The sequence below is a fragment of the Propithecus coquereli genome, unplaced genomic scaffold, assembly GCF_000956105.1.
Source record: "Propithecus coquereli isolate 6110/MARCELLA unplaced genomic scaffold, Pcoq_1.0 Scaffold15167, whole genome shotgun sequence".
NCBI lineage: Eukaryota > Metazoa > Chordata > Mammalia > Primates > Indriidae > Propithecus > Propithecus coquereli.
The window spans coordinates 978-1,650 of record NW_012139600.1 but is presented as its reverse complement, the minus strand read 5'-3'; positions in this window follow the sequence as shown (position 1 = coordinate 1,650).

Sequence of the window (673 nt, the reverse complement as noted above, 5' to 3'; positions counted from 1 at the left end):
TCTCACTCTGTCACCTAGGCTGGTGTACAGTGGTCCAGTCATAGCTCACTGTAACCTCAAATTCCTGGGCTCAAATGATCCTCCTGCCTCAGCCTTCCAAGTAGCTGGGACTATAGGTGCAGGCCATCACGCCCAGCTAATTTTTCTATTATTTTTTTGTAGAGATGGGATCTCACTATGTTGCCCAGGCTGGTCTTGAACTCCTGACCTTGAGCGATCCACCTGTCTCGGCCTCCCAGAGTGCTAGGATTACAGGTGTGAGCACCTGGCCAAAATTGATCAACTTTCTAATCTAAATGTTAACCAGTAATCTCCCAGCACTTAGATTTTGTACTGTCCCCTTCATTAATGACTTTTTGCTATCCTTTTCTATCCCTCTCCTCCTCCCATGAAAAAAGAAAATGATACATTTTCTGAAATTTTGAAGCTTGTTATCTCATGAAATCATTGCTGAGCTGCCAGTATATTGCAAGGTGGGACTTCCAGAACCACAGCTACTGGCCTGTCTCTATGATCCCACAAGTCTCTTACACTCTCCTGTATCTGCTTACAAGGGTTCAAGTTGGGGCTTTGATTACCACAAAACAGAAACAGGATATACAAACTTGTATTATGCAAATTTACTAAAGAAAACCAAAAAGTCCCTTCTCTAAAACAAACAAGAACTCTGTAC